This window comes from Schistocerca americana, chromosome 1 (assembly GCF_021461395.2).
Source record: "Schistocerca americana isolate TAMUIC-IGC-003095 chromosome 1, iqSchAmer2.1, whole genome shotgun sequence".
NCBI classification, from domain to species: Eukaryota; Metazoa; Arthropoda; class Insecta; order Orthoptera; family Acrididae; genus Schistocerca; species Schistocerca americana.
The window spans coordinates 1,117,503,119-1,117,530,276 of NC_060119.1; positions in this window are offsets into that span (position 1 = coordinate 1,117,503,119).

Genomic DNA, 27,158 nt, shown 5'->3' on the forward strand with positions numbered 1-27,158 from the left:
CGATCTTGTATAGTTCTATCCCACAAGTTGATAAAGAATCGCCGGCCGCGTTGCCCGAGCGGTTCTAGGCGCTGCAGTCCGGAACCGTGGGACTGCTACGGTCGCAGGTTCGAATCCTGCCTCGGGTATGGATGTGTGTGATGTCCTTAGGTTAGTTAGGTTTAAGTAGTTCTAAGTTCTAGGGGACCGATGACATAAGATGTTAAGTCCCATAGTGATCAGAGCCATTTGAACCATTTTAATAAAGAATCGTTGCTGCTGTTTCTAGACGAGCATAGCGTATAGATTTCAGTCACTGCACATATCTCTACCGGCTACTATTAGAAACATCATCACTATTGAAACAGGCCATAACTGTGAAAAACACGATCTGTAGCAAATCCAGTACACTGCTTGATAATCCATTACAAGTCTGGGTTACATGCACACAGTGTTTACGATACTAACATAACTGACCGTCTTAAAAAGCTGAGACAGTGCCTCGCGACAATGAATGAGATGTTGAGTTCAAGAAAATTGGAAGCTGTTAGAAATTTTCCGTCACAGATCCTGGGCGTTGAATGTAACAGATTTCATTCGCCCACTCCTTTACTACTGGGCCTAATGCTTCTCCTTTTAATCCACCTCGTGAAAGTGGAATATGACGTATATTAATCACGCCAATTTATTTGTCCCATCTTTCATAGTCCAAGTGAAGAGAATGAATGGTGACATTGTAGTTAAGCGTCCTTTAAACCACCATCATCCCTTTACGTATAATATGAAACTTTGCTACTCAACATAGGCTTTCACAATGGAAGGGGTAGACAAGAAGTAGTATTTGCCTCTCCCCCCATCCCCCCGGAATCTGGACTAGAGTTTTATTCGTTACAGGATTCTTATACGTTACTATAAGTGAGTGGATAACCATCAGTTTTATAAGGCATAAATAGATTTTTGTGTTACCTCTCAAATTTAGTTTTTGTAGCACTGCCCATTCCTAAACTGAACCAACTCATTTATATCAAAAACGGAAATTTTAGGGTCTTGTGCTCGTGTGGCGGTACACCTCATTTGCCCACAGCTTCTCCTAGCAAATGAAACCCAGTGAAGGTGACACTACACCGTGTGTCCTTTCAAGCATCTGACTCCATCCTAGTTGCAGGTGTGAATCAAGTAGTCAGTTAATCGAAGCTGATCATGGGATTGTAGACGAACTGGAAGGACAGTATCACAAACGTAACAATGGGAAGAGCGCAAATTTAGCTCGTTAATTGCGATACATTCTGCGTTGAAGATTGACAAAGCCGTAGAAAACGAATATTCAGCACTGAAATTGATAGGAAACGTTGAACTACCGTTAAATATTAAGTGACGGGTTACAAGGATCAGTTACAACAAAAGTTACAAAAATGTAATCAATGAAGCCCCTGTAAATTTTGGGCGAAGGAAAGAGAGAAGTTTAGGAGTATGGAGGAACAGTGGAGTATGATGACGCGATATCTAAACTGTAGGCCCTAGCGTCTCGCCGTGTTGTGCCGACGGCGGCTATCTGTTGCCCACGGCGTCCTTTGTGATGGACACGGACGCTACGCGTTGGCTGGTCCAGGACACACACAAGTGAGGCTGAGAGATCCTGATGGGTCCTATTTAAAAACACAATACCAGCAAGAAAACAGCAGACTATCAAGGTAAGCATTATTTTCTGTTGTCATCCTAGGCGGCTGTTCCTACAAAATGCTGCCCTACCAGCGAATTATGAGGGAATTATCCAGAGCTGTTAGGTTGTCATTACCTGCCTGCCTGGTCCTAACCATCTACCAGTAATGTATCCCTGCCCTCCTGGCGCTGTTCTTGAAACCGAGAAGCTTCTCTGTCACCACCATCTTAGCAGCCAATAATTGTAGTTCGAAAGGTGTTGGCTTAAAATTAAACTGGTCCAAATTACTCGTGTACATAGTTAAATAATTTCCCACTCACTCTAGTCTCTGAGCGCAACGACAATCGCGAGGCAGGGTCTTTATATAGGGTGTTAAAAAAGGTACGGCCAAACTTTCAGGAAACATTCCTCACACACAAAGAAAGAAAATACGTTATGTGGACATGTGTCCGGGAACACTTACTTTCCATGTTAGAGCTCATTTTATTACTTCTTTCCAAATCACATTAATCATGGAATGGAAACACACAGCAACAGAACGTACCAGCTTGATTTAAAACACTTTGTTACAGGAAATGTTCAAAATGTCCTCCGTTAGCGAGGATACATGCATCCACCCTCCGTCGCATGGAATCCCTGATGCGCTGATGCAGCCCTGGAGAATGGCGTATTGTATCACAGCCGTCCACAATACGAGCACGAAGAGTCTCTACATTTGGTACCGGGGTTGCTTAGAGAAGAGCTTTCAAATGCCCCCATAAATGAAAGTCAAGAGTACGGTATGTTGATGATTTTCACTTATGGACCGTCTGACAGCAACTGAATAAAACACAATTTTAGTGCCATACGCGTTTCGCCTTTATTTTCTGCAAGGCATCATCAGTGGCAGGTTGCGTAGACAGTTTCTTACATATTACGCTCCTGTTGCATTTTTGGTCTTGTTCTTCTTCCTATGAGCGCCAATTTGCTGTTTTTTCTGCATTCCACAGCACTATGCACTGAACGCTTTTTTTAATGCAATGATTGCATTAAAAAAAGCGTTCAGTGCATAGTGCTGTGGAATGCAGAAAAAACAGCAAATTGGCGCTCATAGGAAGAAGAACAAGACCAAAAATGCAACAGGAGCGTAATATGTAAGAAACTGTCTACGCAACCTGCCACTGATGATGCCTTGCAGAAAATAAAGGCGAAACGCGTATGGCACTAAAATTGTGTTTTATTCAGTTGCTGTCAGACGGTCCATAAGTGAAAATCATCAACATACCGTAGTATTACGCGCAACTGAGGAGGACAGGACCAAAAAATTGAAGAAAGTCAAGAGGGTTGAGGTCAGGAGAGCGTGGAGGCCATGGAATTGGTGCGCCTCTACCAATCCATCGGTCACCGAATCTGTTGTTGAGAAGAGTACGAACACTTCGACTGAAATGTGCAGGAGCTCCATCGTGCATGAACCACATGTTGTGTCGTACTTGTAAAGGCACATGTTCTAGCAGCATAGGTAGTGTGTCCCGTATGAAATCATGATAACGTGCTGCATTGAGCGTAGGTGGAAGAACATACTGACGAAACTAAAATGAGCTCTAAAATGGAAATTAAGCGTTTCCGGACACATGTCCACATAACATCTTTTCTTTATTTGTGTGTGAGGGATGTTTCCCGAAAGTTTGGCCGTACCTTTTTGTAACACCCTGTATAGCTTAATTCCATAATAAAAGAAAACTTCACAATTCATCAGAAATGACGTAGTCGTCGACGTGACGCTAAATCCCACCTCCTTTATTCTTCTCTTCTTACACTTGTCATTTATCTCTGTATGTTACATCCTCGTTAAATTCGTTCTGTTTATATTCGGTGGCCCCTTGGCTGTATTGTCACACTTCAGTTCGTAATCGTCTCTTCCTGTACCTAGCGGTGTCGATGTGTTGATCACAGAACGGCCCCCCATGTCACGTCCGTCGAAAACAGTAAATCAGGATGTTCGTACGGAGTCTGGCTGTGCACGCGAAATCAGAGTAAAACTAGACTCGTTGGTCATAAATCAGTGATCAGAGAATAGATAGATAAGACATTCTCGAATATGATACTGCTGATCGAAGTGTTGCTCGTGGCAGTCTTTCCTACAACTTATTCCATGAGAGATTAGTAATAACAAATGCTGCAGCTTCATATCGCAAAGCTACCAGATGGTTGTCTGAGTATTTGTCTTCTGTCCACCTGTTTACGCATAGATCCCTCATCACCAAAAAGGTAGATGTGTCCTTGCCCGCCAGGGTAGCCGAGAGCGCTAACGCGCTGCTTCCTGGACTCGGGTGAGAGCGCCGGCCCCGGATCGAATCCGCCCGGCGGATTAACGACGAGGGCCGGTGTGGCGGCCAGCCTGGATGTGATTTTTAGGCGGTTTTCCACATCCCGCTATGTGAATACTGGGTTGGTCCCCACGTTCCGCTTCAGTTACACGAGTCAGACATTTGAACCATGTCCGCACTAGTTCACGATTTACACTAGACGCAGACAGTTGGGCACACTGGGGGCTATGGGATGGCGGCAGGAAGGGCATCCGGCCATCCCTAACACCAGCATTGCCAAATCCGTTGTAAGCACGCCGACCCTGCGATCGCTGCGGGACTATGGTGTAAGCGAAAGAAAGAAAGAAAGAAAGAAAGAAAGAAAGAAAGCTAGAGGCGTCCTTCGCTACTGGAACAGACATAACCAGAATTGTACTACTAGATGAGCATGTTTGCCTTACGTTCCAGACGTTTTTCATGATTGCCGCACCTGTAGTCGACTGACATTTAAGTTCACGCGCGTATTGTTGATGTACGAGTAGTAATTTGTGGCTATTGGCGTCTTTCTGCGGTTACGAATATTGCCGTGCGTTCATACTATGCGGCCATTTCTTTAATGTAATTCTGAATTTCTTTTTTCTCTTACACTGTAGAAAACTCGGAAATTAATTTACTAGATTTTACGTACAGGTATAAAGCACCAGTAACACCGATGGTATTAAGCTGTCGCCATGCCGTTTTCGCCAGACCAGCCCAATAGTAAACATCTTAGCAAATGATGTCCCTTGGTCGCAAATCGCACATTAAACCCTTCAGAGCACTAGTAAAACATCAGTTCATGAAGAGAATTTTACAAAAAAAATTTTTCTGAATTCCGTTACAATGCTGAGTATTCTTCAGGGGCCCAGTTCATCTGACGATGCTGGTATGAATTTTACAGCAAAATCTAGTTCGAAAGATGATTTTTTTTTTGGCTTCTTCCCAAATTAGCTTAAAGGAATACTAGACTGTTGTTTTGCGAAAGCAGAAGGTCTTTTGTGGTCTTGGTAACGTAATGACTTCCGCTAACTCTTTTAGGTTTAATATGACGCTATACTACAATGGTGTGTGAAACTTATATATATGGGACTTGGCCCATACATACAAAGGAGTACTATAGTGTAGCAGAGAAAGTAACTGAAATAAATATTCAGTGAGGCGAACAGAATGACAAATTTACTCAAAGACAATAATTACAATGAAATCACCGCTGTTAATGATAGTTTCCTGGATATTGCAAAATATGGGATGTGGGTTTTAACAGGGTGCGTAGACGCCTCGGCGGGCAGTCCATTCTCTGCAACATGCTCCCGTTCTGCCCACAAGATTGGTTCGGAGTTATTGGGTAGGGCGTTCGATTCCTAAACTAGCGTTTCTTGTTGATCGTTGGTGTATTGAGGGCGTTCTGTAGTACGTCTTCCCCAACGCACCTACATGTGCTCGATGTAAAGTCGGACGAACGGACTGGTTAGTCCATTCGCTGAATATCCTCCCATTCCAAGAGCTCCTCAACTTGCTCTATTCGACGCGGTCGCGCATTATCATCCATAAAAATGAAGCCTGGGGCGAATGCACCCCTGAAAAGTCGCACGTCGGGAAGGAGTACAGTGTCGCAATAATTATGAGCGGTGATTGTACCGTGTTCAAAGATGTGCAGGTCAGTACGCCAGTGCAATATAATGCCTATACCATAACACATGGACCACCAAAAGGGTTGTGTTCGACAATACTAGACGTTTCCTTATGTGTTGATGGATGGGAACTCGGTAATGCACCCATGAGCATTGCCGAACTTGATAGTTTTGGTGGTCCATATGTGTAGGGAGGCATAATGTAGCATGGGCTTACTGACCTGTTAATCTTCGAATACGGTACACTCCACCGGCCAACATTACTGCGACACTGTACTCCTTCTCCAGGTGCATCTTTTTCAGGGTTGCATTCGGCTCTGACTTTACTTTTATGGGTGACAATGCGCAACAGCATCGAACAGCGGGGGTAGGCAGTTCTTGGAATCATAATATAACCGGGGAATTGACTGGACTGCCTGTTCCACCTGTCCAAATGTCATAGTGCACGTGTGGGATGCGTTGAGAAGACACGTGATAGTACGTTCACATGCACCAACGACCATCCAGCCGCGCAGGTGGAGGAATGGAACGCCCTACAACAATTACTCCTTACCCACCTTCCGGCCATCGTGGAAGCACGTTGCACAGCATGCACTGCCGTCAAAGGTGATCATGCGCCCTGTTAAAACCATGTCCCGCCTTTTGTAATGTCCAGGGCACCATCATGAATCGCGCTGACTTCACTGTAATAATTGCTTTGAATAAAAGTATCATCTCTGTTCGTCTCATTCCATGTTGTTGTTTTTGTTGTTGTGGTCTTCAGTCCTGAGACTGGTTTGATGCAGCTCCCCATGCTACTCTGTCCTGTGCAAGCTTCATCATCTCCCAGTACATACTGCAGCCTACATCCTTCTGAATCTGCTTAGTGTATTCATCTCTTGCTCTCCCTCTACGATTTTTACCCTTCACGCTGCCCTCCAATACTAAATTGGTGATCCCTTGATGCCTCAAGAACATGTCCTACCAACCGATCCCTTCTTCTGGTCAAGTTGTGCCACAAACTCCCCTTCTCCCCAATCCTATTCAGTACCTCCTCATTAGTTATGTGATCTACCCATGTAATCTTCAGCATTCTTCTGTAGCACCACATTTCGAAAGCTTCTATTCTCTTCTCGTCCAAGTTGTTTATCGTCCATGTTTCACTTCCATACGTGGCTACACTCCATACAAATACTTTCAGAAACGACTTCCTGACACTTAAATCTATACTCGATGTTAACAAATGTCTCTTCTTCAGAAACGCTTTCCTTTCCACAGCCAGTCTACATTTTATATCCTCTCTACTTCGACCATTATCAGTTATTTTGCTCCCCAAATAGCAAAACTCCTTTACTACTTTGAGTGTCTCATTTCCTAATCTAATTCCCTCAGCATCACCCGACATAATTCGTCTACATTACATTATCCTCGTTTTGCTTTTGTTGATATTTATCTTATATTCTCCTTTCAAGACACTGTCCATTCCGTTCAACAGCTCTTCAAAGTCCTTTGCTGTCTCTGACAGAATTACAATGTCATCGGCGAACTTCAACGTTTTCATTTCTTCCCCATGGATTTTAATACCTACTCCAAACTTTTCTTTTGTTTCCTTTACTGCTTGCTCAATATACAGATTGAATAGCATCGGGGAGAGGCTACAACCCTGTCTCACTCCCTTCCCAACCACTGCTTCCCTTTCATGTCCCTCGACTCTTATAACTGCCATCTGGTTTCTGTACAAATTGTAAATAGCTTTTCGCTCCCTGTATTTTACCGCTGCCACCTTCAGAATTTGAAAGAGAGTATTCCAATCAACATTGTCAAAAGCTTTCTCTAAGTCTACAAATGCTAGAAACGTAGGATTGCCTTTCCTTAATCTATTTTCTAAGATAAGTCGTAGGGTCAGGTTTGCCTCACGTGTTCCAACATTCCTACGGAACCCGAACTCATCTTCCCCGAGGTCGGCTTCTACCAGTTTTTCCATTCGTCTGTAAAGAATTCGCGTTAGTATTTTGCAGCTGTGACTTATTAAATGATAGTTCGGTAATTTTCATATCTGTCAACACCTGCTTTCTCATTCCATATTTCTTTAAATTACCTTTCGTACTGTACTGTACCTAGGGTGACCAGATGTAGTTGTTTTAAAACGGAGGACAAACAGCTTCAAAAAGAAAGACAAAGGAAGAAAAAAAGGACACATCAAACGGGTCAACTGCAGATGAGGATACCGCCCGTCAACTTTGGACAAGTCACGTGACTGCCGGGAATTACCGATAAAACTAGTAGTTAATTGTTACTGGTGGTCCGGTGGTGATTCCCAGATCAATATTTTTTATTTTAAATTAATAACTATGTTTGTGGTGTCAGTGTGGCATCAGTTGTTTTTATATTTACGCGGAGTCTTATGATTTAACAAAGACGGCTGCCTAAACCCCACGCCTGATTGGCTACTTTCATGTGACTTGTCCAAAGCTGATGGGTGGTAGCCTCATGTGCAGTATTCCCCATCGAACATACGCTCAATTTTAATAAATGAGTTTATTATTTATAGACATAACATACATACATTCCTTAACAATCATTGATACTTCAACAAATAAACGGAATGATTATGAAACAATGAAATAAAACCATGACAGTTAATCTGTCGAGTTATTTCTTACCTTTATTGCCCACTGAGACGTACGTTCCAGCTCCACATATCTTACATTCCGCTTCAAATTCATGTCTCCCTTTCTTGGAAAGCCGGATATTTGCAGGAAAGGACATCAGAAAATGTACACTTTCGCTTAGGCATAGCCAAATATTTTACGTAACTCACTTGGTTAAAAATTACACTCACAAAACACACGTGCACTACAGGAAGCCAAGCCAATACAAAGCGAAGTTGCGAAAGGAAAATTTTAAATAATCGATCTTTGCATTCGCTTGTAGGTCGATCAACGATAACATCGACGATCCTGGTGCCACCTACTAACACCGCCTTCGTGCGCATTCATCATGAAGGCTGCGCCAATAGTTAAAGTATTTAAGAAATGAGCAATAGAACGGGAAGAATTCTAAATTTAAATGTATTACGCGCAACTTTGCGAAAAAGTCGGACACTGTAAAAATCCGCCCGGACCCCGGACAAAGAGCTAAAAAGGAGGACATGTCCGGATTAATCCGGACGTCTGGTCACCCTAACTGTACCAGTTATTTTCATGTATGGTCCAAGTTTTATCGAGCTATGCTACTTGGCAGTGACACATCATGCAAAAGTTACTTTCGTCCTTACGTTTTGCGCACCAGTGGATATCAGATGTACCCAATGACTAAAGGTGACGGACATAACATCAAAATTAAATCTCTTTGCAGAATTTATTCCCCAGTGACCACACAATTCCGAAATATGGTCGTTACCTGCAAGCACCAAGTTAAAGGTGCATGTGTTTTACAATGGTCTTATACAGGGTGTTCAAAAAATCTCTCCGCAGTGCCGTATGATTGTTAGCTGCGCGAAATGAAACTCAGTGAAATGCAAGTATTTAATTTATTGAATATTCATTTTTACTTCTAAATTTTCACACTAAATGTTGAAAGTGTCTCCTCCTCCTCCCCCCCCCCCCCCCCCCCCCCCCCCCCCCCCGTTGTTGAATACGCAATTCAATTCGTCTAATCATGTTTCCAAACATAAGCTGTAACATTTCTTCTGTAACAGAAGCAGTGAAAGTGGATATTGGAGTTTTCAATTCATCGATGGATTTTGGACGGTTTTTATAGACAGTTGCTTTCGCTGCACCGCAGAAGAAAGTCAGGTGGTGTTAGGTCAGGCGATCGTGGAGGCCAAAGTCCCTGTGAAATTATGCGATCACCAAAAACATCAGCTAGCAGTGACATTGAAACGCGACCTGTATTCGCGGTTGCACCATCTTGTTGAAAATATCCAGTATTTCACTTAACACAAGTTCTCCTATGAGTGGATACAGAATATCACTGAAGTATCGTTGTGCATTTATTGTTTCGTTGAAAAATATGGAACCCATAATCCGACGTCTAGAAATTGCAATCCAAACTCCTATTTTCACAGAATGGAGTGGTTCCTCATGAGTACACAATGGATTTGCAGTAGTCTACATACGAGAATTTTGCGAATCCATTTACACGGATAAATGAAACCCCGCCTCATCAGTGAAAAACGTTTCATTAAGAATATCCCGTCCAATTTGTTGAACGAAATTTTTGAACCATTGACAATAATGCAGTCTCTAGCCATGATCAGTATTTTTCAGTTCTTGCACGACTGTCGCTTTGTGTGGGAAAAGTTCTAATTTTTTCCTTACAGCTGTGTGGGCCGTTCCAACATTAACGTCGATTTCCTGGGCGAGTTTTCTTACTGACTTGTTCGGACTCGTGGACATTTTATCGGAAATATCGAATAGTTTATCTTCAGACAAAACACAAGGACGATCACTTCTCGGTTCAACTGTCACTGAACCCGTTCTTCGAAACTTGTTAATCAAATCACGCGCAGTATCGTGATGTGGGAGTGCTGTCTCCGGGAAAACTGAATTAAATGTTTAACGAACTGAAACTGTGTATTTACCGCCTGTGAACACTTGTTCGACTAAAATCACTCGTTCTTCAACGGTTAGCATTTTAACAGTGACAAAAACGAAACAAACGAGCAATACGGTAGGACGAACGAAAAAGCGGCGGTGACGCGACAACTAGCGATATTGTGTTAGACTTTACTGCTTTTGAAAGCGTTAATCTTTTGAAACTGAGTTTGAAAACACGTAAAGTAGGTAACGACAGATACAGTTACTTTCAGATGCAGAGTGGGAACACATCCTTTTATATAAAAAAATTACTAGTAATTTTAAGAGGAACATCACAAGCAACACGGAAGGAAATATGATACACACCCAACCGTTTGTAGTATCCGGATGGCCTTAAACAGTGTTACCTTTTCAGAAGGACTTGTGATATTTGGCAGTCAGCCACGCTGAAGGCGGGACTCGAAGGGCGAATCCAGCGAAGGGTTACTTGGGGGAAAATTACACGTTTGTAAAGCAAACTCGTTTCCAGCAGCGCGATACAATCTGATGAACAAATTTAGTTTTAAGAAATCCAGAACATGTAATGGACATTGTGTAGCAGCATGTGCCCCGAGTCAGCTCCCGTAAATCGCCATTTATTTCGCCATTGGCAGTTATTCTCCTTATAACTGACAAGGAGAGATCCCGAGCGATGGGATCGACTTTTTAAAATAATTTATAGGTGATGTAACTTAAGAGCCAAGTAGTTACACCCTGCAGCCATTCATACTGCTGGACCCTCTTTTGCGAGTAATCGACGAAAAAAAATTCGGAATTTCGCGTGATTCTGTATAGCTGTTAAAATGGTATTAATTTATAAAATGGTTGCATAGTGTAATGGTGAAGGTACTGACCTTACATGCAGAAGTTTGTCGGATCGAATCTCGTAATTGAAATTTTATTTTTAAATCTTTATCGAAATGACTTTAATCGTTATTTTTATTCTATTAATTCGTTTAAATGATATTTTTTCTCTTTGTCACGTCTATTGGTCATAGTATGAAATACATCATTTTCTCTCATTTTGCTTCCTATCAGTCCTTTCCCACTTGGAATCTTGGTTCATGTGATATTGATTATTGTTGTGTATTAACTTTGATTTAATTGCTTCCATTTTCTCATCTGACATTTTCGTCCATGTTATTGCACCATTTTTCATTTTGCTTGAATTTCTTTTTACTTTGCGTTCTTTTAAATCATCATCATGTTATTTTGTCCATGGTGCTATAAGAATTTGTTTTAAATGTTTGTGTAGCGACAGCCATCCAAAAACAGGTACATCTTATAATGAATAATACTCTTGACACCATTGCACAGTCAATATAAATGGATTAGTTCATGTTTCGTTTCTTTTTTTTGACCGACAGATCGGCATTGTCAAAAGTTTAATCATTATTATGAATAGAAATAATTGTATTCGCATACGCAAATACTCTAAATGGGAAAGGAATGACAGGAAGAAAAAATAGGTGCAATTGAAGAAGTTCAAACGTTGATTCTAATGATGTGAGAAAGGAGTACAAATAAAACAAATTGCTTGTAAACCAATTAATCGAATAAAAGTAATGATAAAGTAATTTCGATAAAGATTTAAAAATTAAAAAAATGAGTGTACCTGATGAAAGTCAAACCGAAAACCTTTGCATGTGAGGTGAGTATCTCCACCATTACGTCTTTGCAAATAGTCTGTAAAGTATGACCAATTTTAAAACTATACAGCATCACACGAAATTCCGAATGTTTTTCATAGATTACTCACAAACGAGATTCCACCGTGTGAAAGGTTGCAGGGTGATTCCTTGGACCTTAACCCCCATTACCGTAAAGACTGTTTCAAAAAGTCTATCCCACCACTTGGTACCTCTCCTTGAGATACCAAATAGCTGTTGGTTCGAAGAGCTTGCGATATATCTTCAATTCGCGATATATTTTCTTGTATTACCGGCCATATACATCTACATTTACACCCATTTACAGTGTGTGGCGGAGGGTACTTCTGGAATAACTATCATCCTCCTCCTTCTCCGTCCTTTCCTATTCCAGTCGTGAATGGTGCGTGGAAAGAAAATGTTATTACGTAATGTACAAATTAGGAAAGGTATAAAATTTCGAAAATGTACCATTGTACGAGGTGTGATCAAAAAGTAACGGCAATTTTTCTAAAGAATCAGTATTTACTCATGAACATCAACTTTGTCCCCTTCAAAGTACTCCCCCTCAGTAATAATACACTGTGATCAAAAATATCCGAACATCTGGTTGAAAAGTTCGTGGCGCTCTCCATCGGTAATGCTGGAATTCAATATGGTGTTGCCCCACCCTTAGTCTTGATGACAGCTTCCACTCTCGCAGGCATACGTTGAATCAAGTGCTGGAAGGTTTCTTGGGGAACGGCAGCCCATTCTTCAGAGTGCTGCACTGAGGAGAGGTATCGATGTCGGGCGGTGAGGCCTGGCACGAAGTCGGCGTTCCAAAACATCCCAAAGATGTTGTACAGTGCCACGCAAAACAAGGGGTGCAAGCCCCCCTCCATGAGAAACATGACCACTCCATAACACCACCATCTCCAAATTTTACTGTTGGCACTACACACGCTGGCAGATGACGTTCACCGGGCATTCGCCATACCCACACTCTGCCGTCGGATCGCCACATTGTGTACCGTGATTCGTCACTCCACCCAACGTTTTTCCACTGTTCAATCGTCCAATGTTTACGCTCCTTACATCAAGCGAGGCGTCGTTTGGCACTTACCTGCGTGATGTGTGGTTTATGAGCAGCCGCTCTACCACGAAATTTAAATTTTCTCACTTCCCTCGTAACTGTCATAGTACTTGCAGTGGATCCTGATGCAGTTTGGAATTCCTGTGTGATGGTCTGGATAGATGTCTGCCTATTAGACATTAGGGCCCTCTTCTACTGTCGGCGGTCTCTGCCTGTCAATAAACGACGTCGGCCTGTACGCTTTTGTGCTGTACGTGTCCCTTTTTTGCCTGGAAGTAGGTGGCAGCACAATGCACGTAATATGAAAATCGTATGTGTTTGGGGGCATCCGGATACTTTTGGTGGCATAGTGTACATTTGTACAGCACTTTTTCCAATCATGGCAGCACTTCCGGAACTCACTTTCCTTTATGGTGTTCAGCTCCTTCAGCGATTCTGTTTTTCTGTCATCAGCGGTGGCAAAGTGACGTCCTTTCATGATTCTCTTCAGCCTCCGGAATAGAAAGAAATCGCGGGATGTGTCCGGCGAATACGATGGCTGAGGTGACAGTTTTTTTTTTTTTTTCTTTTCCAAATAATCACGAACAAGCGTTGAGACATGAGCTGGAGCATTATCGTGGTGCAGTTTTCACGAGTGGTTTTGCCACAGTACTGGTAGTTTTCTTCTGACTGCTTCACGCAAACGGTGCCTAACTTCCAGGCAGTATTCCTAATTGACGGTACGGTCATAAGGCAAGAGCTCGTGACACACTATCCCATTGTAATCGAAGAAAGCAGTGAGCAGAACCTCCACATGTGATAGAATTTGTCGAATTTTTTTCGGTCTTGGCTCTACAGGCAGTTTCCATTGGAAAGCCTGGCCCTTTGTTTCGACATCATACCCGTGTTTCGTCACCTGTCATAACGTTCGTTAGAAGCTCTGGATTATGTCGACTTCATTTAGTAATTCCTGACCGATGTCTGTGCGACGTCGTTTTTGGTCGAAAAACAATAGTATGGGAACAAAATCCGCTGCTACACGTTTCATGCCCGAAACATCCGAAAAAATTGCTTGGCGTGAGCAAACAGATCCGCCGACATCATCAGCAACCTCTATGACAGTGATCTGGCGATTTTCCAGAACCATTTTCTATACTTTTTCCACATTGTGTCAGTTAACTCATGAGCTAGAACGTCCAGGGCAGTCTTCGACTTCAGCGTCTTCTCGATCCTCTTTGAGTCGTGAATACCACTCGTAAATTCTTGTGCTACACATAGTAGATTCGACAAAAGCCACATTCCACATTTTGAATGCGTCGCTGCGCTGTATTCCATTTTTCAAGCAAGATTTAACGCTGATTCTATGATCCATCTTTATCGAAAGTAAAAATTCGCCGAGCACTCTAAAACACACACAACCTTTTCGACCAACAACAGCTGAAAATGCAAAAATACTTGAACATGTGCACTAACAACATTTAAAAAAATGGAAACCGAATGTATAAAGCCCGCAAAATTAAATGTCCGTTAATTTTTGGTAGCACTTCAGGTTGTTTGTGTGAGAAAAGATGAATCTCATATTTTGTAGCTGAAAATCGGAATAAACATTGCTGAAAGGAAGATCGTATCGCAAAATTCGTTTAACGCAGGACGTCGCCGTGCCGTAAACACACACACACACACACACACACACACACACACACACACACACACACACACACACACACACACACAAATTCAACTCTGGTAACCTGACATTGCAAAGTTTGTTGGTGAAAGCATTCCATTGATCAATGCTGCCATGGTTGCCTTGCGTCAGATCACGTTATGTGATATACGCTTATCTGCCCTAGTCATTTGTAGTAGCATCTTACAGTCGATATCCGTACTGGTGATGTGTCCTGGAGGCAAACATTCGGTGGGAAGTAGTCCTTTTGTTCCATCTTCCGCCCTTTCCTAGCCATTTTCCCAAAATGGTTTCCATGGTTCTTCGTCACGAAGTTGAAGTTTCTTTTGCTTGATTGTGGCTGTGTGCGGCGCCATTCCAGTGATTGCTGTCTTCTCCTCAGATGTGTATGCGCTCTATCCAAGCTGCATCGGCCTTCACAAAGCCGGGCGGCAAATCGTCTCCTTGTTCCTTCAGAGCACGGACATGGCGCGTGACGTGGTTTGGGATCGGTACCGCCTTTCAGGCTCAACGGCGCCTCAGCTGAGGCCTGCTGAATTGTGGTACGCTATGCGGCCGAAATAAGATACACGCTGCAACTGCGCAAAAATAGCTACTCATTTTTTTACCACTTGTAGTTATACAGCTCCAATACTTGAAGTACCTAAGATTACGCGGATATGCTATAAGGAAAATTGTGAAATTATTCAGAAACTTTTAGCTCTCGAGTTATTCAACAAAGGTTTCCACAAATTACAGCTACCAGTCGCCTTTTGTTTTATTCTTCAATCTTTATTTTCCATTACCGGTTTCGAAACGCCTAGTCATACATAATAAGAAGGTTCATATTCATTGCATGTCTGCATAGTGAGGTTTGTGTAGCTGTGGCAAAATGTGTAAACGAAAAATGTAAGCACTGAATGTGGCGAGAACTATTCATGTTATGATACGATTTAGTTCCATTACGTACAGGTACTAGTACCTGATGGTTTGTTCGTGGTTTATTGAAACAAATTTCTGACCTACCATAAATATAAGGACATATTCTAACATACAGTCACGATACCATTACTGGTTTTTGTTTTACATTGCGACAGCATCGATCCGAACGGCCGGCTGCTTAGTACTTTTGAATACGGTATCCAATAAATGCAAATAGTATCGCTGATATTGATTTGCAACACAGTTTTTGCAAAATGGGGCGTATGTAGCACGATAAACTACTGCATTAACAAATAGAAGAAGCAACTTCCCTCTTTTTTCATGTTTCCGAAAGACCCTAATGGGTGTGAAACTTGCATACCACGACAGTTACGATTCTCTCTTAGCCTGCAGACTACTGTGAAGAATGTTTCTATCTTCTGCAGTGGACGCCGTGCATCTGCACAACAACGTGCTGGTTTGTTAGATATTCTTCGACACAAACCAGTTAATGTATGTGGGAAACTGGAAGCACCGTCATTTAACGTAAGGAATAAGCCACCACAACTGACCTGAATAAGCGTGACAGTTGAACGTCAAAAGGAATAAAACCATTTCTCGACACAAAAGAGACCAATGGCACAGTTGTTACTATGTCAGAACCAGTAACATCAGGATCCAAACCTCACTTCAGAATCGTCAACGCAGTCGTATTTTGGAATTATATTAGATTAAATCGTTTCTGTATTGGAAAGTCGAATGAAGTGTAAAAATATAAGCTTCTTAAAAAAATATTGTTTACATTCCTTTTTTTCAGAGGGGTAAGCAGCAGTTAAAATATGTAATCTCGCAAGTATTTCTTCGTGAATATGTTGCAGCTTAAGCTACTTCAGTCGTAAGATTTAGATTGGGTTCCTACTATTTTCTTGATGTTACTAGCTTCTGGGGCCCAAAAATAGACTATTTCGTAAATTAAGTAGAAAAGAAATAACATTAAACATCCTACAACGCACAAGGCCAGCTTTCTCGCCGCTTAGCCCATGGGGCGCTCGTTTCGCTCAACTGTCTGAATGTAAATTGTACCACGGCAGTGAATGTTGCGACTATATCTACCAGACGATAGTAAGGATACTGTGAATCGAAAGATTAAAAAAAAGAAACAAAAAGCCTGTCTGAGCTTATGCATAACACGAGATGAATGCTACGTGAGTTACTTCTCGTACCGCTGCCCCCATCAAGACTGTTCCCCAGCCCAGAGAAGTTTCCTGAACAGGACTCCTAAACAATAAAAGTAGGCAAATAATCAAATGCTCATATTTACGATGACATTCCTTACAACTAATCTCTAATCATGAAACTTTGGACCCTGGTCCCATTATAGCTTCGTTGTTTATTATTATTATTTATTATTATTAATATTATTATACGTTCTATTCGATATGTTGAGATAATCACTTAAAAGGTGAGTGCTTTGTCAGAAATGTTTGAATAATAGTAGTTCATAAGTACATTAGTTATCTGATCGAATTTTACGCATGTGAATGAAGTGGATGATTTCGTAGGCAGAACCGTGACTAATCTGCAGACGATGTGTCACTTCGTCAGTAGTTAATCGTCTAAGAGAATCATTTCACGTGAACGTTCAATAGTTTCTTCATTTGTGGCGGTAAACGGTCGTCCGGCTCCTTCATCGTGCGTAACACTTGTGCGACCATTTCGGAATTTTTCAGTCCATTTGTCGACACTCCGTTGTGACAAAACACTGTTCCCGTACTGCAACGAAAGTCTTCTATGGATTCAGACCCTGATACGTCTTCGACCACAAAAAACGAATCACTGAACGTTGCTCTTCTTTGGTGCAAGTAGACAACGGAGCAGCCATGATTAACAGCACGGCAGCGATAACGGATCTAACCTAGCAGCTCCAAAATTGCAAAGATATGACAACAAATAAACAAATGCGTTATCAACGTAAAACGACAGTACTACCAAAATAAACAAAATATAACTAAATTGCAGATAATAATTGACTTACACTCCTAAAAAGCTTTAGGAGTTTCACATAAAAACTAAGGCACTGCTTTTCAGCACGCCCACTTATGAGAAAGTTATCGTAGGCCGTTTGATCAACGAAGGGTTTGAAACGATTGGAAAAAAGTGTGCAAGTCATTTCAAATTTCAGGAAGGATCGTCCGACAGATGCATCCAATTATAGGTGTATATCGTTGACTTCAATCTGTAGCAGAATTGTGGGACATATTTTATACTTACGCATCAGGACGTTCTGGAGAATCTATAAAGATCAACATACATTCTGTAAGCAAATATCTTGCGAAACCCAGGTCGCTCTGTTCGTCCATGAAATCTAGAGCGCCGTAGATAAAGGCGCTGAGAATGATGTGTTCCTTTACTTGTGCAATATCGTTTAGTGACGGAAATAAAAGCTTACACAAGATGAGACGAGATTTGTGACTGGATTCATCACTTTCGCGTAGATAAAATTAAACACGTCCTTCTTAACAGAAAGTAATCGTCGGATGAAAACGTAACTTCGGGAACACCCAAATACGATTATTAAGCTCACGAAGTCAGAAGCCCCAGCACGCTACTCGAAGACGATGCTGTTGCATATGCGAAAGTTGCAACACCAGAGAATTGTTACATAATGCAGGAAAACCTGCGGAGGATCAACAATTTGTACGGAAACTTGCAGTTGGCCATCATACTCAAACATTGCTTACAATTAGGCAGAAAGTTCAATTGCAGTTGATTATACTACAAAATATCATAGTCTAAACGTCCAGAACGGCGTCAAATGGAACGACTACATAAAACTAATTGTAGGGAAAGCATACACTGAGGTGACAAGTCGGGGGATCTCTCTTAATGTCGTGTCGGGTTTCCTCTTGCCAGACGTAGTGCAGCAACTCCACGTGGCATGGACTCAACAAGTCGCTGGGACACGCCTGCAGAAATAATGAGACGTGCTCTCTTTATAGCCGTCGTAATTGCTGCCGGTAGATGACTGTGCGCGAACTCACCTCTCGATTATGTCCCATAAATGTTGGATGGCATTCATGTGGGGGCGATCTGGGTGGCCAAACCATTAGCTAGCCGGCCGAAGTGGCCGTGCGGTTCTAGGCGCTGCAGTCTGGAACCGCGGGACCGCTACGGTCGCAGGTTCGAATCCTGCCTCGGGCATGGATGTGTGTGACGTCCTTAGGTTAGTTAGGTTTAACTAGTTCTAAGTTCTGGGGGACTAATGACCTCAGATGTCAAGTCCCATAGTGCTCAGAGCCATTTGGACCAAACCATTAGCTCGAATTGTCCAGAATAGTCTTCAAACGAATAGCGAACAATTGTTGTCCGGTGACATGGCGCATTGTCATCCATAAAAATTCCAGCGTTTTTTCGGAACGTTACGTGCATGAGTGGCTGAAAAGATCTCAAAGTAGCCGAACATCCAGAGGACCCAGTCCAGTCCACGTAAATACAGCTCACACCATTATGGAGCCACCAACAGCTTGCTCAATGCCTTGTTGACCACTTGAGACCGTGCCTTCGTGGTGTCTGCGCACACTCGAACCCTTCCATCAGCTCTTATCAACTGAAATCAGAACTCATATATGACCAGACCTCAGTTTTCCAATCCTCTATGGTCCAATTGATACGGTCACGAGAACAGGGCAGGCGATGTGCTCTTAGCAGAGGTACTCGCGTCGCCATAACCCATTAACGGCAAATTACACCGCCCTGTCTTGACGGATACGTTCGTCGTACAGCCCACATTGATTTCTTCAATCATTTCACGCAGTTTTGCTTGTCTGTTAGCACTGACAACTCTAAGCAAATGGCGCTGCTCTCGATCGTTAAGTGAAGTTGTCCATGGTGAGAGGTAATGACAGAATGTGGTATTCTCGGCATACTCTTGACATTGTGGATCGCGGAATACTAAATTCTCCAACCATTTCCGAAATGAAACGTTCCAAGCGTCTAGCTCCAACTGCCATTCCGCGCTCAAAGTGTGTCAATTCCCGTCGTGTGACGTTAATTACGTGGAAATTTTTTCACGTGAATCACCGGTGTACTAATAACAGCTCCGCTGATACACTGCCCTTCTATATCTTCTGTATACGATACTACCACCGCCTGTGTATGTGCGTATCGCTATCCCATCCTCAGAGAGGAGGAGGAGGAGATTAGTGTTTAACGTCCCGTCGACAACGAGGTCATTAGAGACGGAGCGCAAGCTCGGATGAGGGAAGGATGGGGAAGGAAGTCGGCTGTGCCCTTTCAAAGGAACCATCCCGGCATTTGCCTGAAGCGATTTAGGGAAATCACGGAAAACCTAAATCAGGATGGCCGGAGACGGGATTGAACCGTCTTCCTCCCGAATGCGAGTCCAGTGTGCTAACCACTGCGCCACCTCGCTCGGTCCCATCCTCAGTGTATGTCAAGCTGATACTCATGGGAAGACAAAACTTTCATTTGTCGCATTCTTGGGTTTTATTACCCGTAGCATGTACAGTTCCTAGAAAAGATAGAGAAGCTCCGTAGAAGAACCCCTTCTTTCTAGATGGATTCGTTTAGTTAGCTCGACAGTGTCTGGGAGACGTAATCCAACTCCAGTTCTACGCTACACGAGAGGTTGTGACTGCGTGAGGTGTACTATTAAAATTACGAAAGCTCAAGAAGAGCCAAGCAACATACTACTTCTCTCTCAGAAATCTCACGAAATAACCAGGACAGGAAAACAGGAGAAATTGGTGCATAGGCTTACCGAAGCTGATCATTCCCTCGCTCCATTTTCTAATCAAACAGGAAAGGGGTGCAAAATATGGTTTCAGAAACAGACTTACAGAGCATAGATGTAGATTTCTAAATGTGTGAAGCCTCGTTACAGAAAGTTTAAATAGAGCTTATACTGTATGAATGCAGAGAAGTATAAGCTGAAGATAAAGCAAATACATAAAAGAATGATCACGCCCCACAATGATTTCGTCGAGCGCTGCGTTCTTCCAATTGACACTCATTTACTCGTGAATAGAGCATGGTACAAAAATTGAATATACAGAAGATTAGAGGATTCGATCATGTATTCAGTAAAGAAGTACTCTATCTGGGAGAAAGGTGTTCAATGGTACAACTTGACTACAAGAAGAAACGGACTGATAAAATATTTTGAGGAATCGCGGAATTGTTAACTTAGTAATGCTGGGAATTCAGTAGGGGGGGGGGGGGGGGGATGTAAGAGAGACCGAGCGTTGAAAACAGCATGCGCATTCAAATACACTCCTGGAAATTGAAATAAGAACACCGTGAATTCATTGTCCCAGGAAGGGGAAACTTTATTGACACATTCCTGGGGTCAGACACATCACATGATCACACTGACAGAACCACAGGCACATAGACACAGGCAACAGAGCATGCACAATGTCGGCACTAGTACAGTGTATATCCACCTTTCGCAGCAATGCAGGCTGCTATTCTCCCATGGAGACGATCGTAGAGATGCTGGATGTAGTCCTGTGGAACGGCTTGCCATGCCATTTCCACCTGGCGCCTCAGTTGGACCAGCGTTCGTGCTGGACGTGCAGACCGCGTGAGACGACGCTTCATCCAGTCCCAAACATGCTCAATGGGGGACAGATCCGGAGATCTTGCTGGCCAGGGTAGTTGACTTACACCTTCTAGAGCACGTTGGGTGGCACGGGATACATGCGGACGTGCATTGTCCTGTTGGAACAGCAAGTTCCCTTGCCGGTCTAGGAATGGTAGAACGATGGGTTCGATGACGGTTTGGATGTACCGTGCACTATTCAGTGTCCCCTCGACGATCACCAGTGGTGTACGGCCAGTGTAGGAGATCGCTCCCCACACCATGATGCCGGGTGTTGGCCCTGTGTGCCTCGGTCGTATGCAGTCCTGATTGTGGCGCTCACCTGCACGGCGCCAAACACGCATACGACCATCATTGGCACCAAGGCAGAAGCGACTCTCATCGCTGAAGACGACACGTCTCCATTCGTCCCTCCATTCACGCCTGTCGCGACACCACTGGAGGCGGGCTGCACGATGTTGGGGCGTGAGCGGAAGACGGCCTAACGGTGTGCGGGACCGTAGCCCAGCTTCATGGAGACGGTTGCGAATGGTCCTCGCCGATACCCCAGGAGCAACAGTGTCCCTAATTTGCTGGGAAGTGGCGGTGCGGTCCCCTACGGCACTGCGTAGGATCCTACGGTCATGGCGTGCATCCGTGCGTCGCTGCGGTCCGGTCCCAGGTCGACGGGCACGTGCACCTTCCGCCGACCACTGGCGACAACATCGATGTACTGTGGAGACCTCACGCCCCACGTGCTGAGCAATTCGGCGGTACGTCCACCCGGCCTCCCGCATGCCCACTATACGCCCTCGCTCAAAGTCCGTCAACTGCACATACGGTTCACGTCCACGCTGTCGCGGCATGCTACCAGTGTTGAAGACTGCGATGGAGCTCCGTATGCCACGGCAAACTGGCTGACACTGACGGCGGCGGTGCACAAATGCTGCGCAGCTAGCGCCATTCGACGGCCAACACCGCGGTTCCTGGTGTGTCCGCTGTGCCGTGCGTGTGATCATTGCTTGTACAGCCCTCTCGCAGTGTCCGGAGCAAGTATGGTGGGTCTGACACACCGGCGTCAATGTGTTCTTTTTTCCATTTCCAGGAGTGTAGTTATGAAGACATGCTGAAGATAGTGTGGAGAGAGGCGTCAAACCAGTCTTCTGATTGATGATGGCAACAATAGTCCTTTGGTAGAAAAGTGTAAACTGTAGTGATACTTTTACTTCTGTTTTTAGAAATTTTCCTTGAGTTACTCAAACACTGATTTATTACCTAAGAAAAAAATACAATTACACCTAGTCACAGCTTAACACACAAGTAAGAGGAGAACTGGCTTGTCTTATGTGTGCATGTGCACATCCAGTGACATACCCAAAAAATCGGAACGTCCGACCCATTTCTCCGTCGGTATAAGCGTAGAACTGCTTAGCTCATTGGTGACTGCCAACATCCGCTACGTCGTCTTCATCGTATGCCATAGGATGTCATCAGACTCAAGCAGTTGCTGCGTAAATGTTATTTTTTGATACATCCTTCTAGATTATCTGAGAATATCTGTCATTGTTAGGCTGCGGCACATTGTCATCTATGCCACCTGTATGCCATTGTTTTTCCCTCGTCATTTCAGCGCTGCTAATTTTACAGTCTTTCCCCTCTAAAATTTTGTTCTGATTAAGTCAGCTATTTACGCTTACCACGTTTTGTGCACGCAGTTGGCTACGGTAATGACTCGAATGCCCCTTTGTGTCCATAAACGTAATCTCGTCCAGAGGGCGAAATTAGGCACCGTAAATGGGACGAAACTACGTACAATTAAACTGCAAACGTGGACGCCTGTTCTTGCAAACACGAAGAGATGACAAAGCCCCTTTATAGTACTAAATTACAAACCACAAGTAGCAATTAAATGAGAATAAACAGAAGAGCGACGTAAGTTAGCAGTTGAAGGAAAAATTTTAACGCTGCACTCTGAGGTGTCGCCTGATAGTACTGATACATTCTCTCTTGATACTGTCATAGGTCAATGACAGCTGAGCCAGTATTACGCGTCTGTGTAGGCTAAATTAAGTTCTATAAGACTAGGAATTATGTGGTTTCAGACGGTTGTGTATGGTGACACTTGATGGATTCAGAACTCAGGCTATTCTATTCGCATTCGTGTTAGCCACGACAAAAGTATCTCTCCTGTAAGCAGACCGTGTTGTCCTCGTGAAACCGCCCTAATCCTCCTCCTGCAGCACGATTTTAGGGACAAGTAACAATTGCGTTCTACTGTCTAGGAATATTGATTACTAACCATATTTTGCACCTGGTTTTTATTTTTTCTACACTTCTTTTACCTGTTGGTGGGACTCATTCTCATCATATTTTGCAATGGGAGAGATGCAGATCTTTTCGTAGTCTTTTATAACAGTATTGATGTTTATACATTGATGTGAAGGAATTAGGCCAGGTGACTTACATTAGAACCATTATTTACAGCCTATGACGAGGATTTTAAATCGCTGAACCAGAAAGAATGAATATGTGCGAACGGATCTATTTTGAACTGCAGTTGCTTGTTTATTCAGTTGACAAGTCATGGGATAGTTACTAATATTGTGTCGGATCCCCTTTTGCCCAGCGTAGTGCAACATCTCGACGAGGCATGGCTTCAACAAGTCTTTGGAACTCCCCAGCAGAAATATTGAGCCATACTACTTCTATAACCCTCCATAATTGTGGAAGTGTTACCTGTGCAGGATTTTGTGCATGAACTGAACTGTCGATTATGTCCCATGAATGTTCGGTGGGATTCATGTTGGGCGATCTGTGTGTTAAATCATTCGTTCGAATTGTCAAAAATGTTCTTCAAACCAATCATGAACAATATGACCGGGTGACACAGTGCACTGTTACACATAAAAATTCCGCCGTTGGGAACATGTAGTCCATGAATGGCTGCAAATCGTCTCCATGTAACCGAACATAACCCCTTTAGTCATTGGTCGGTTCAGTTGGACCAGAGGACTCAGTCCATTCCATGTAAATACAACCCACACCATTATGGAGCCATAACCAGCTTGCACAGTGCTTTGTTGACAACTTGGATCTATAGCTTCGCGGTTTCTGCGCTACACTCGAACCCTTCCATCAGCTCTGAACCAACTGAAAAAAATGGTTAAAGTTGCTCTAAGCACTATGGGACTTAACATCTGAGGTCATCATCCCCCTAGACTTAGAACTACTTAAAGTGAGCTAACCAAAGGACATCACACACATCCATGCCCGAGGCTGGATTCGAACCTGCGACCGTATCAGCAGCGCGATTCCGGACTGAAGCGCCTAGAACCAACTGAAATCGGGACTCATATGACAAGGCCTCGGTTTGCCAGTAGTCTACGCTCCAACCGATATGGTCACGAACACAGGAGAGGCTCTGCAGGCACCGTGCAGTTAGTAAGAGGCACCCGCATCGGTCGTCTGCTGGCATAGCCCATTAACACCATCTTTCGCCACACTGTCGTAACGAATATTTTCGTCGTACGTCATACTTTCATTTCTGTTATTAAATGGCTCTGAGCACTATGCGACTTAACAGTTGAGGTCATCAGTCCCCTAGAACTTAGAACTGCTTAAATCTAACTAACCTAAAGACATCACACACATCCATGCCCGAGGCAGGACTCGAACCTGCGACCGTAGCGGTCGCGCGGTTCCAGACGAATCTGTTGTTATTTCACGCAGTTTGCTTGTCTGTTAGCACTGACAACTCTGCGCAAACGTCGCTGCTCTCGGTCGTTAAGTGAAGGCCGCCGGCCACTGCGTTGTCCGTGGTGAGAAGTAATGCCTGTAATGTGGTGTTCTCGGCACACTCTTGACACTGTGGATCTCGGAATATTTAAATCCCTACGGATTTCCAAAATGGAATGTCCCATGCGTCTAGCTCCGATTAACATTCCGCGTTCAAAGTCTGTTAATTCCCGCCGCCCGGCCATAATCATGTCGGAGACCTTTTCACAGGGATCACCTGGGTACGGATGACAGCTACACCTGTGAAAACTGCCCTTCTATGCCTTGTGTACGCGATAATACCGCCATCTATATGTGTGCATATCGCTGTCCCATGACTTTTTGTCACCTCAGAGTATAATCGTGTACTTTGCTTTGACCGTAATAACTTTTCAAAAAAGGCGGACTGAATGCAACAGTGCAGTTATAAAAGTATGTTCAAAATTAGGTAAAATAAAATGTTCTTAATAGGAGATATTGAAGATTAATATAAGACATTCCGAAGAAAACGTACTGCAGAATACTGAATAAAACTAACATTAGCCCAATAATAGGTCGAATACGTTGGCAGAATTCAAATCGAGCGAGGTGGCGCGGTGGTTTGCACACTTGATCCTTATTTTGGAGGACAACGGTTCAAATCCGCGTCCAACCATCAACATTTAGGTTTTCCGTAATTCCCGTAAATTGCGCCCCGCAAATGTCAGGGTGGTTCCTTTGAAAGGGCACTGTCGATTTCCTTTCCCCCTTCCTGACTGCTTTTGTGCTCCGTCTCTAATGAACTCGTTGTCGACGAGACGTTAAACCCTAATCTTCCTTGCCCGCATCTCGTGGTCGTGCGGTAGCGTTCTCGCTTCCCACGCACGGGTTCCCGGGTTCGATTCCCGGCGGGGTTAGGGATTTTCTCTGCCTCGTGATGGCTGGGTGTTGTGTGCTGTCCTTAGATTAGTTAGGTTTGAGTAGTTCTAAGTTCTAGGGGACTGATGACCATAGATGTTAAGTCCCATAGTACTCAGAGCCATTTGAACCAACCTAATCTTCCTTCCTTTTTCAAAATAAAAAATTAATTTCTCCTTTAAAATAGAAATCTTCAATTTTGGGGTACTGGTAATTCTAACCTCGTAACATGCGACAATAAGGCAAGAATTTTATTGCACAAACTATGTATCCTTAATTTTGTTAATATCTTTAGCCATTCTTCCAAAGTTGCTACTTCATCATGCGGCAATAACAAATCTCTCTCTTGTAACTGGTTTTTTTTTTTCTAATCCAAAAATGTTTTGCATATTCAAGAGGGCATCACTTTTGGTTGACTAGTCGCCAAAGGCGGTTTCCATCTTATCTAAATTACCTCTAGACGCTAAGTTAACCAAAAAAAGATAAAAGTCTGAATATCTTAGTGGCTGTTACGAAACTAAATTGCGTGTATAGTGGGCAATTAATCATCGGAACCTGAGAAAGATAGCCGAAGGAAATGTTTTTCTGTCTTCTTTATAAGAATCTGGCTGGATAAGAAAACGTTATACTAGTGGAGAGTCACATACAAATTCTGAAGTAATATCCGTGCGCCCCAGGGGAGTGTAATCGTAGGGTTGCTGATAATGTTTAGTTAGTTGATTTGGGTGAGGGGACCAAACAGCGACGTCATCGGTCCCAAAGGAATAGGGAAGGATGGGGAAGTAAATCTGCTGTTTCCTTGCAAATGAACCATCCCGGAATTTGCATTAAGCGATTTAGGAAAATCACGGAAAATCTAAATCGGGATGCTGATAAGGTTGCATAATAATGGCTAAGCGGATGGCATTACTTGCATTCGCGAGCTTTGCGCAGCTGATGCAATCATCTATGAAGAAATTTTATCTACCAAAAATAACAATAATACACATCTAGTTAGATCTCGACAAAACATCGGCAAAGACCGGCAACTCGGTTTTAATGTAGGGAAGTGCAAGATTGTCGACTTCATGAAACTTAAAAGCACGGTACTTGATAAAGACAGAATTAATAAATCACGAGTAGAGTCGATCATGTCTGAATAGACACTGTACTGAGGAGGGACAGATTTATAAATCCTGTGTGGCTGTACATGTTTCAGCATTCAAATCTACTGCTAGCAACTGACGCAGCAAATACATCAACAAAGTTATTTCTTATTTGGTTTAAATAGTTCTAAGTTCTAGGGGACTGATGACCTCGGATGTTAAGTCCCTTAGTGCTCACAGCCATTTGAACCATTCCGCAGTCAGTGCTAAGCGATGGTTGAATTTGCGTAGAGAGACACGCCACTGGACAGTGGATGTCTGGAAACTAGCGGTCAATCGCATTATACCCTGTGGCAA